Source organism: Crocodylus porosus, unplaced genomic scaffold (assembly GCF_001723895.1).
Source record: "Crocodylus porosus isolate Cpor-Errol unplaced genomic scaffold, CroPor_comp1, whole genome shotgun sequence".
Lineage (NCBI taxonomy): Eukaryota > Metazoa > Chordata > Crocodylia > Crocodylidae > Crocodylus > Crocodylus porosus.
In genome coordinates, this window is record NW_017728943.1 from 18738934 (window position 1) to 18750377 (window position 11444).

Consider the following 11444-nt stretch of genomic DNA (forward strand, 5'->3'; position numbering starts at 1 on the left):
GGTTGCACTCAGGACCACTTTACCATCTGTGCTGCCTACTTGTTCAGCTCAGGCATACATGGAGCAGGAGCATACAAATGGGGTTAATGTCCTCTGCTTTGGGCTCATTAGGGAGGCAGACTATAGTCCTGTAGTCACCACCAGGCAGGGGGTGGCAACTGTTCATCAGTGCTTAGCTGCACTGTGCTGTTGATTAAGCCAAGAAGTGGAAAGGAATATTTTAAGTGCAGGGTGGCCAAATGTATCGAACCAAATAAATGAAGCAATAAACCCCAGATTCTCTGAGAGTCTCATGCTCAGGGAGTCTGGAATTAGAATACCTTTCTGTGCTCAGAGAAGTGCCCCCTCCCTGTGGTGTACGCAGCTGTGTGAGCATCAGGCTGTTACTCGTCAGCTTTGCAGATCACCACTTCTCCCTCCCCTGAGAGCTGAGTTAGGCAAAAATTACATAGAGCTGCAATATCTAGAGCTTCATTCTTCTGCTGTTGCTTTAACTCATTTGGCTTTAGTGAAAGTCCTGCTTATTTATAGTGGTGTGAGCGGAGAGTCAGGTTGATAATAAAACTCTGTTAATGTTCAGTACAGGTTGCTGACTTATTTCCAATGAGCATGAATACTACCCATTCAAGAAATCCCGAGGAAACATTCCCTCAAGCCTTCCTCTGCAATGGACAGTATATTAGTAGTACCCAGTTTGCCAGTGATGCACAATGATATGAATAGCACCCAGGGGCCCCAGCCACAGGACAAGGACCCCATTGCGCTAGGTGCTGTACAGATGCATAAGAAAATGAAGAGGAGCTTCCAACACAAGTAATGCACAGGAACCTTAGAAGAAATCCTGACCCCACCAGAGGCAAAAGGAGCTTCCCCAGCCCCTTCAGTAGTGACACTATTTTACTTCTTAGCTCCACCTAGGCATACATTAACAAACATATAGATACAGAGTAAGATTGATGCATTGTTACAAATCAAAGTAATGATGATTTCCATTATGAACAAAGTTTGTTGAGCCATTATTTCGAGAGGCTGCCCTTGACCTGAGTGCTTTGGGGCGAGTTTCTCCTCCTCGCCATGCCTCAGATTCCTCATTGACTGTGGTAAATGGTGATTGTGATGCTGACCTATTCCATGGGCGGTGGGGAGTGGGGTGCAGATTTGGGCTTCCTTGCATTCTCTGAGCAGACAGTGCAGAAGTCTTCTTGTGCTGTGGTGGCTTGTGATAGCAAAGCGAAGTAATGTCCCTGAAGGCATGTTCTCATTTCCTTACCTGCAGCGGCCCATTGTAGCTCATACTGTGCACTCCTGTGGGGCTTTTGGATGGGTGTGAAAATTTACACACCACCCCTGATGCACTGCATCAGGAGATGTTATACTGTGCATTGCCTGGGTCATTGGGTCTCTCGCTCTCTCTTGGGTCTCTCACTCCAGGTGCCTCTGACCCCTAATGGGCATGAACATGCCTTGCTGTCCTTTACTTCCTCCTTGTTTGCCTGCCAGAGTGAACAGTAAGAATGCCAGGACTTTGCGTGGCCCAGATACTCCTGCTCTGCCTTTCCCCTCCTCCCCTGCAATGCTTTCCTGTGAGCTTGTTGGACAAGCACACACAGTTGGACATGCAGAAGGCTTCTGGGCCTTGTGTTTTTCGTACCTTAAGAGAATCTGCGTCTTGTGGGACCTGTTTTTCCAAAGGTCCCACATCCGAAACTGCATTTGAAGTTAGTGGCACTTGCATTGCATTGCTAGCCATTATCATGAGAGGCTGCCAGATCTAACTATCTTTGAAACACAAGAATTTCTCTATTTTGAATTGTTCTATTTTTTCTATAGCTGAAAAATTAATGAAGAGTAAGGGCTTGCATTTTCCAAGGAATTCCTCAATTCTGATGAGAGGTGCCTTGAGTCTTAAAAAGGTTGAGAATCACTGCATTAAGCCTATGGCTACTCTTCACTGAAACTGAGTAGGGGAATGAAGACACAACACTTACTCAGGAGTACTTACTCAGATTACCTCAGGTTGAAGTTAATACAGTTTTTTTCACAGGGTAGCTGTGTTCCGGAAAAAAAAGACTTACTTTGTAGTAAATACATGGGTAGCAAGAGGAAGGTCAGGGAAAGTGTGGCTCCCTTACTAAATAGGTGAGGCAACCTAGTGACAAAGGTTGCAGAAAGGGCTGAAGTGCTCAATGCCGTCTTCACCTCAGTCTTCACAGGCAAGATCAGCTTCCAGAGTACTGCACCAGGCAGCACAGTTTGGGGAGGCAGTGAGCAACCAACAGTGGCAAAAGAACAGGTCAGGGATTACAATAAAAGCTCTGTTATCCAGCATCCCTCGGGAATGGGGGATACCAGATAGCAAAATATGCTGGTTAATTGAGTGGCCCAGGCCACTGCGTCTGGGGCATCCCACCGCCCCTTCCGTAGCACCGCTGACCCTCCCGCTGCATCACTGCCAGGGAGGTGGGCCCCACACAGCCTGTTATGCCTCCAGACCATGGGGGCTCAGCAGCACAGGCTGCTTTGCCCCAGCCCATGGGGGCTCGGAGAAACTGGAAGTGCCATGGTAGGCACTTCTGGTTTCACTTTATCTTACAAGCCAGCATGCCGGTTAATTAAGCATGTCAGCTTGTAAGATGCTGGTTAACAGAACTTTTACTGTATTTAGAAAAACTGGACATATGCAAGTTCATGGGGTCAGATAGGACACAGCCGAGGGTGCTGAGGGAATTGGCTGATGAGATTGCAGAGCCATTGGCCATCATCTTTGAAAACTCATGTAAATTGGGAGAGGTCCCGGATGATTGGAAAAGGGCAACCGTAGTACCCATATCTAAGAAAGGGAAAAAGGAGGATCCAGGGAACTTCAGATCAGTCAGTCTCACCTCAGCCCCTGGAAATATCATGGAGCAGGTCCTCAAGGAATCTATTTCTAAGCACTCGGAGGATAAAAAGGCGATTAGGAACAGTCAGCATGGATTCACCAGGGGCAAGTCATGCCTGACCAACCTGATTGCCTTCTTTGATGAGGTGACTGGCTCTGTGGATGCAGGGAGACCAGTGGATGTGGTGTACTTTGATTTTAGCAAGGCTTTTGATACGGTCTCCCACAACGTTCTTGCAGGCAAGCTAAGGAAGTATGGGCTGGATGAATAGACTGTTGGAGGGGTTGAAAACTGACTGGAATATCAGGCTCAGAGAATATTAATGAATGGCTCAATGTCTAGTTGGCAACTGGTATCAAGTGGAGTGCCCCAGGGGTCAGTCCTGGGGCCAGTTTTGTTCCATATCGTCATCCACGACCTGAAAGATGACATAGAGTGAACCCTCAGCAAGTTTGCAGATGACACCAAGCTGGGGGGAGTAGTAGATGAACGGCCTAGACAAATTGGAGGATTTGGCCAAAGGAAATCTCATGAGGCTCATCAAGGACAAGTTCAAAGTCCTGCACTTAGGAGGGAACAATCCCATACACCAGTACAGGCTGGGGGCTGACTGGCTGGGCAGCAGCTCTGCAGAAAAGGACCTGGGGGTTACAGTGGACAATAAGCTGAATATGAGCCAGCAGTATGCTCTTGTTGTCAAGGCTAGTGGCATGGTGGGCTGCATTGGTAGGAGAGTTGCCAGTAGGTCAAGAGAAGTGATTATTCCCCTCTATTCACCACTGGTGAGGCCACATCTGGAATACTGTATCCAGTTTTGGGCCCCCCACTACAGAAGAAATGTGGACAAATTAGAGAGGGTCCAGTGGAGGGCAAAACAAATGTTGAGGGAGCTAGGTCACATGATTTATGACAAAAGACTGAGGGAGTTGGGCTTAGTAGTCTAGAGGAGAGGAGACTAAGAGGGGATTTAATAGTAGACTTCAACTACCTCAAGGGGGGTTCAAAAGAGGATGGAGCTAGACTGTTCTCAGTGGTGGCAGATGACGGAACAAGGAGCAATGGTCTCAAGTTGCAGTAAGGGAAGTTTAGGTTGGATATTAGGAAGAATTGTCTTACTAGGAGAGTAGTAAAACACTGGAACAGATTACCCGGAGACATTGTGGAAGCTCCATCCTTGGAGGGTTTTAAGATCCAGCTAGACAAAGCCTTGGCTGGGATGATCTAGTTGGGGCTGGGCCTGCTCTGAGTAGGGGGTTGGACTACATGAACCTCCTGAGGTCCCTTTCAGTCTTCATTTTCTATGATTCTAAGGCTGTGTGGTATGTTCACACTTTAGGACCCAGACTTCATCTTTTTAAATCTATAGTTCTATGGCAATTTTTCTTTGTGTTTAATAATTTTAAACACACTTTGGACCCTTTTAATTTCACCTGTATGTTTTGAAACAGATGGATCCGAACTGAGCATTGTATTTGAAAAGAGCCTGGGCTCTCAGAGCATGCCATAGCATTGCTACATGTTAAGTGCTGTTCTCTCTCCTTTGATTAATATGGTCTCCATTGTGTTCATTAGATCCTGACCATGCATTGAGCAGTTAATTGAAAGCCTGTTGGTGCATGTGAATAGTACAAATTGTTCCTGCCTTTCCGTTCTATGCAGCTCTATTTCTTATGGGTCCCTTGGTACTTTGGTAAGAGGGGAAGGGCATCACCTGGTTGTCCTGAACATAATCCTATCTGGATATCTGAACTGGGTCTGCATTTTAATCTGAGGTAGTTTCTCCTCACTTCCTGTTGGCTGTGGATTACTGCTATAAACTGTTAAATAGTTGCTTGTTTCACCCCAGAAGTGGCTTCATGTCAGTAGGATGAGCCCCTTGTTTGCACATTGGTTTATCTTTATAATATCCTTCGGACTGAAAGGCACTGCAGATGCAGGATGAGTTTTGTTTTAAGTGCTTCAAGCTAGGATGCTGCTGTAGCACTATGCTAAGTTGAGAGCAGCTGCGGCAGAACTGTCGCTTGGCCATCAAAAAGTGGAGCCAGATTTGTGCTGCCATATAGAACAGGTCTCTAATGGTCAACGCAGTATTTCAGTTCTCAGCTGTGGTTTGAAATTGAGTTAGCCCTGAAGAATGCTGAGGCCTAAGTGTCGCAGATTGGCTAAAGTCACTTGGTTTAGATCACTGAATCAAGAGGGAGTGGCGTCAAAATACTCTCAGTGAAATGGCATAGGTGAATTGCATGCTGGCTCCCTTCATGCAGAAGACCAGCTGGCTGTTGATTAATAGAGGATTGAGGAGCCTTCCATTTCTTAGCTGATGATTTTAATTAAGCAACAGGTGAGGAGCAATAGAAAATTGCCCCCACCCTTTTGGAAACCAGGGTAATGGTCACAGCTCATTCCCAAAAGGGAATTGTTTACCTTCCCTAACACCCCGACTATAACTGCTTACATAAGGGGCTTGTCTACACTGCTCCTGCCCTTCATCTGGGACCACTGCCAGGCAGCACACCCTGATTGCTCAGTCCAGCTCAGCATGCAAACAGGCCCAGAAGAAAGGTGAGGTAGCAGTTCTCAGTGCTTCGTTGTTGGAATGTGGGGCACGCTTCTTGGTGTGGTCCCAGGTGCAATGCAGAGGTCATGTAGACATGCCCTGCCCAGTTGGCAGTGTCAAGTGAGAGGCTAAGCAGGATGGGACCCTGAATAGAGAAGCAGGACTGGAAGGGACCTCCAGAGGTCATCTAGTCCAACCCCCTGCCTGAGGCAGGATCATCCCTATCAAACCATCCCATACAACCATAATCTAAACTCTGCATAAGACTACCCTCAATCTGACGCAACACAGACCTAGCACCCTAACCTGTCACAGGTGAAGCAGGGGAATCATGGCAGCCGATGTCCTGCTTCTATGAAATGTTATCAATATATGTTGAAGAGACCCAGGATAGAGAGCTATGCCAGCTGCTATCAGAGCAAGGCAACCCCCTGTGCCAGTGGTGGTGTGTAAGGGGTGCATGTGCACCCCCTGTCAGACTGCGCTCCCTGTTTAGGCAATGGGCAGGGGGGCAGGCAGGAGCGCCAGTGCCCCACCTGCTAGCACCAACCGGGGAGGAGGGCCACCAGCAAAAGCAGCTGTGTCGCTTCTGGGAGTGGCCACGGGACTTCTGGAAGCAGCACAGCCACTTTTTGGTGAGTGATATCGGCTGCAGGGGGGACCCCCCCATCAGCACAATTGGCTGCGGGAGGAACCCCCCCATTGCTGCGTGCCCCCCTGACTCAAGAGGCACCAGTTGCCCATGCCCTCTGCCCCACCCCCCCAGTTCATACCAATATGGCCATGGGGTAAAATTCCTTTCTGATCTCAAATATGGTGCTTGGTCTGACCCTGAGCAGAGTAAGACCCTCTAGCCAGGAACCTCTGATTTTGATCCCAGCAAGAGCATTGGTACACCCTAGTCAAAGTCCCCCGCCTTTGACTGTAGCTAACACCCAGTGTCTCTAAGGGAGGCTTGAAAACACCCCGACACATGTAGGAGATGGGGGGAGGGAGCAATCAGCAAAGCCCAGAAACATGACAAATGAACTGTCTTTTCACCCCCTGAGAACAACCCTGGTGAGGTAGAGGCACTTGTCTGAGGCTGTGCCATACCTTGTCAGGGTTAAGCAGAGAGCATCACTCCACGGCAGTCTATGTACCTTTCATCAGAACAAAACTTGCCTGTATCATTTTTGTGGGGTCAGTTCACATATTGTGAATATCTCCAGGCCTTCAGTTTGAAATCCTTTGCAGTACTTTCTGCCCCTACCAACAAGACCTTTCCTTGTCCTTGGAAAGCCAGCTTTCTTGTGGGGCTTGCTTTCCTTTCTTTAATGTAGCTGCCCTCTCTCTGCTTTCAGGGCACATGCTGTTCCACACAGAATTGTTTGCATGAGTGATCTGGTCAGGACGTATTGGATTTTATCGTTGCCTGCACAACTCTGCAAACTCCCCAAACTGCTAGAGGGCAGAAAGTTTAGAAATAGGTATTTGGAAGCTTGTAGGTGGAACGATTGTCCTCACCAGCACTAGTGCTATTGTGAGTTTGCCCCCACAAGGGATGAATCAGATCCAGAATCTGGAAAGTGAGCTAAGTTCTTATTGATCAGTTCAGTTCACTGCTAGTGACTGTCTGGGGAACTAAGCTGCTCTGAGCCTTTCAGATAGGGTAGGATATCAGTCTGAAAAAATAAATATAGGGCTCTCCCAGGTGAGCTGATTAGTTTGGTTGAAGCCAGAGCGTCACAGTTATTCATCCATGTTATACAGAGCGCAGGGAGCAGAGAAGGCCTTCCTGCACTTTCAAAGCAGTTTACCCTGGTTGAATGGTTTCTGGGATTAGTAAAGGGATTACTTTCTTTCTTACTTTAATTTCATCTTCTGCTTCAAATCTAGCCAAGAACAGTAGCAAGCTTGACAAAGGCCATTGAATAGATTCTTTGTGAAATTAGTTTGGCTTGCAGGCCTCAATCTAGTTCCTAGTGGATAATTGTCTAGAGCTAAACCAGCACTACCTTTGGCCCTCTTTTGTCAGCCAGGGGGACCAAAGGTCTGAGTGGACTATTGCAGCATACTGTACTGTACTCCCTAGGGCCTATGTTATCAGTACTCTGTCATTCTTCTTTCTTTAAACTACAGTGTATTGCTGTAGGGGTGTTCTGTGTTGTAGGTCTTTGGTTAACACTGCCTGCCCACACTGCGCCAGTCAGGACCAAGTGTCACTGTTCTGGAAACTAAGATGCTTTCCAGTTCCAGTTTGAGGGACACTGGAAGCTGTGTGTTGGGAAAGCTTATTTTTCTGGTGTCTTTGGATGGTGGATAAGGAGATAATTTTTGGCTGGCTTCCAAAGTGATGAAAAATCCCAGGTTCTTCTCTTTTAGATGCTCAAGAAGTATCTTAAAAAGTCTGTCTTCACAAAAGGCATGGGCTTAACTTCCTGAACACTGGGCCCAGCTGAGGCATCTCCACTTGGGCACCTACAGCTGAGGCACTGAAAGTCACTAGGTACTTTAAAAGCATTGGCCTCACTCACAGTTATCAGCTCGCCATCTTTCCTGAGTGCTAGCTTTTAAATATATAATTTCAACTGGGGGAGGTGAGTGACACCGTTTGCTTCTGATTAGCTGTAGCTACATTTATCATTTTGATGTCTTACTCAGCAACACAACACTCCTGAAAATCAAGTTCTTGGAATGGAGGTTCCATTCTTCAGTCCCATATATGTGTAAATTGTTAACAAGTTTTACTGTGAGTGTGGTGGCAACTGACCCATATAATTGTATCTGGAAAGAACATAATGGCACATAGTTTCATATGTTCTACAGTACTCTTTGTGCTTGTTCTGACCTTTGAGATACTTGTCAGCACGTTCTGTATGGGTTTTTAAACAATCCAGTAAGAGCTAATGTAAAAGGCAAATATTTTTCAGGCCATGGGTGAGCAGAAACTAAGAGAGAGCTCCTTATCCAGAGAAGCTATGTGAGTAGAGAGAATACTGGTCACACTGAGCTGAAGACTTTTAAGGACTAGGACAAATGTAGTTAACCCGCTTAACTATTGCCAGTAGTGGGCCATTCATCAGATTATCTCAAAGCACTGTACAAACGTGAGTGAAGTATTATATCTATGTCATAGATTGAGGCTCTGAGGGCTAGAGAGGTTAGAGTGAGTGGCTGGGGTGTCTCAGTGGCAGACTAACATGAAGTCCCTTTCATTTTATTGTTGACCACTAATGATGTCTGAAATGCAGACTCAAAAGAGGTAGGTGATGCATAGAATTATTTACACCAAGGAATGGATTTCATACCACGTTACCTTTTCTGCACAGATCCTTTTAGTTGGTCCCTCATTGTGGGTCTGTGACCCACACTGGCTTCCATCTGTGGACTCCGACAAACTGAAAGGTCAGGGCAGAGTTGGATATAAACCCACAGCTTGGCATGTTAGAGCCCATTGTAATCACTGACCCCATAAAACCTCACTGATGTGTTTACACAGAAGCATGTATGCTAACACACGCCACTTAGCTATAATCTTTAAAGGTATCTGTATTCTGGATATGTTTTAACGTGCCTGTCATTGTGGAATCCAGATGCCAGTATTGACAAGAGCAGAGATAAAATTCACTTTAATGGATAAAATTACACTTAACTACCCTGATTCAATCTGGCAGAAAGAACATAGTGTTCAAATAAGCAGCATATAATGTATTATTTAGGCAGTAGGGAAGGAGCAGCCTTCTGGAGCAGAACAGGTTTTATAAAGTCACTCCTGTACATCACAGAACCACCCAAGCAAAGATGGTGGCAGACAGGATCCTCCATAAGTAATAATGAAATAAAAATTTTTAATCAGCAGGATGCTGCTGCCAATGATTTAAAAGATGCATGTCTCGGGGATTTGAGAAAAGTGCATCCAGTGCTGCAGTGGTAAAGTCTAGGAGTTGCCACTGTGGACCAGACCCTATTGTGCTAGATATTGAACAAGCACAGAACAAAAGCCCTGCCCGAAAGAGGTTATATAATGTCCAGCATCCCTTCAGAATGAGGTGTCTTTGAAGCATTTGAGGTATTATCATATATCTCTTTGCTCTGCTTGTCCAATAGCAGGTTGCCCCTAGTGTCAGCCTCTTCTTTACCTTTTTCCACCCCCAGCAGCCTTTTTTAATGGGAAGACTCATATTTCTCATAGCCCTTTAATTCTGGCAGTGTTTGCCCAGCTCAGTCTCGTTTGTAGCATTCCTGGTTGTAGTCATGTTGAGGCTTGGATGTCTTGTCTTGTTTTTCAGACGTGGATAGATTTTTGCATGTAGCTTCTGATCCTCTAGGAGTCTGGGGGTAGAGGAAGTGCTCCCTGCTTTGAAAGATGTGGGATCACAAATAGAATGTTTGAAGATTTTTAATTGTATTAACCAACAGGTTGAATTGTCCTAGTTCTTCTCTGATCCCTGAGGCTAGAGTTCCTGAGTACAGAACTGGGAACATGTGAGGTAATATTTCTGTAATGGGATTCTGTCTCAGTCACTATGCTCAGGATTGAAAATTAGCGTCCCTGGGCTTGAAACACAGTGGTTTGACCTGTATGATCAAATTAGATTAGCATTCATTGGTAGCTCTTTGGTGTAGAATGCATTACAGAATAGTCTGAAGACTCTCATGTATTGTTTAGTATCTTCATTTTCTATGCAAATAAAATCATAATTTGAGTGAGAAAGGGAAAGCATTGAGCTGCAGACCCTACTCATGACAAAGTGTAACCCTATTGGCTGCATCCAGACAAGCGTGGCTCTGCAGTATGTCGTGCCACATACCACACATTTAACTGTTATCTGTGCTGCGAGGCGGGCAGGGGGAAGGGAGGGGAGTTGAGCCCTGGATATCCAGGGGGCAGAAAAACCCACAGAAAAAAAGCAGAGCGGCACACATGGGAGCAGTGTGTGTCACTCAAAACTGGGTCCCAGCTGCTGGCCAGGCTCCGCACGGCAGGATTGCCCTGCTGCAGCCCCAGGAGGACCCCTAGGTCAGGCTGCTGGGGCCAGTGCAATATTGTCCCCAGCCTCCACTACCTGACCTGGGGCAACTTGCTACATGGCACAGGTGTTCCCCAGGAACAACCAGCGGTGGAACAGGGTGCGTCACTGCTAGTTCTCCCCAGAGAATCAAACATCCACGCACGTGTGAGTGCAGCCTTTGAGGCCAATAGCAAAACTTCTTCATCTCAAAAAGACCAGCATTTCATTTTCTGTGTCTCATTGGAAACATGTTATAACTATGTACATATCCTTGGCCACATTGCAATCAGGTCTTGTTCGTAGTGCAGGCATTTTCTCTGTTGAATTGTTTAGTCAGCGCCTGCTTGGGATCTGTTCCAGTAGCATACCCAGCAGGGACTGTCCCTGTGTGGTACAGGATCCAGCACAATAGAGCTTGTGACTGGACTCTTAGTGTGCTACAATGTGCATCCTGAACATGCGATAAGGTAGGGGTGAGGTTCTAGCCACGTCCTGCTTTGCTTAGCCATGGCTAGAATGTTTTTACGTAAGATTGAGATGTCTGGTACCCAGCAAATGGTCCCGCCTCTCCAGCAGTTCCCCCAAGCATGCTTTCAGTGCGAGTTATGCTATCTAAGCAGCAGCATTAATCTAATGGGTGACAGTTGGCCATTAACAGGCCAGCTCCAAAGCAGTATGTTTTAGTTTCTTTAAAATAGACAGTCACAGTGCTCTCTTGTTGGAAACAAATGCTGTTTCGTTGCATCACTGATTTACTTTGAGTGTCTGATTCTGGGGTGATGGGCTGAATAAGAAATCTGGACCATTCTTCTTGGCTTTGCAAAGGTACTTTTCTTTCTCTTCTAATCTTTTTGAATCAGGTTGTGAGATCTTCTCTCCTTCCCAGATTCTCCCTGCCTCCCCATACCCCAGCCTTCCTTCCCCTTTTCGGGAGTGCTCAGTTCCAACTCCAAGGTGTCAAAGATGGAAGTAGCCTAATTAGCAGAAACACCATTTCAGAGATGAAAATAA

General features: G+C 46.4%; 1 protein-coding gene across 1 annotated transcript in view; it reads left to right on the forward strand.

Annotated features, from left to right (window-relative positions):
• NME7 (NME/NM23 family member 7) overlaps window positions 1–11444 on the forward strand; it is a 144020-nt gene that overhangs the window by 131045 nt on the left and 1531 nt on the right. The window lies entirely within an intron of this gene.